At 50.6% G+C, this 235-nt stretch overlaps 1 pseudogene; it reads left to right on the top strand.

Annotated features, from left to right (window-relative positions):
* LOC119588322 overlaps positions 1-235 on the top strand; it is a 20,720-nt pseudogene that overhangs the window by 413 nt on the left and 20,072 nt on the right.

The raw sequence follows: 235 nt of genomic DNA, 5'->3' as shown, positions 1-235 counted from the left end.
AGCTTCCATCGCTATCAGAACAACGAGTGTTCACAGCGCACTTTCTACCCGTAAAGAACAGGAGGAACGCATCGGGTTCGGAGAACATTTACGAACAGAGCTAATAAAAGGGAGTGACACTGGTGCCTCTACATGCCCCAGCCTGTTCTTCCGGCATGAGTCAGTGCCACGCGTCCGTACTTGTTTCTCTGTCGGGATTGCGTGACGTTGCAATTCTTTGTTGTTGTTGCTGTCC

This window comes from Penaeus monodon, chromosome 23 (genome assembly GCF_015228065.2).
Source record: "Penaeus monodon isolate SGIC_2016 chromosome 23, NSTDA_Pmon_1, whole genome shotgun sequence".
Taxonomy (NCBI): domain Eukaryota; kingdom Metazoa; phylum Arthropoda; class Malacostraca; order Decapoda; family Penaeidae; genus Penaeus; species Penaeus monodon.
Note: the sequence above shows the minus strand (reverse complement) of the source record. Positions and strands in the feature narration are given on the sequence as shown.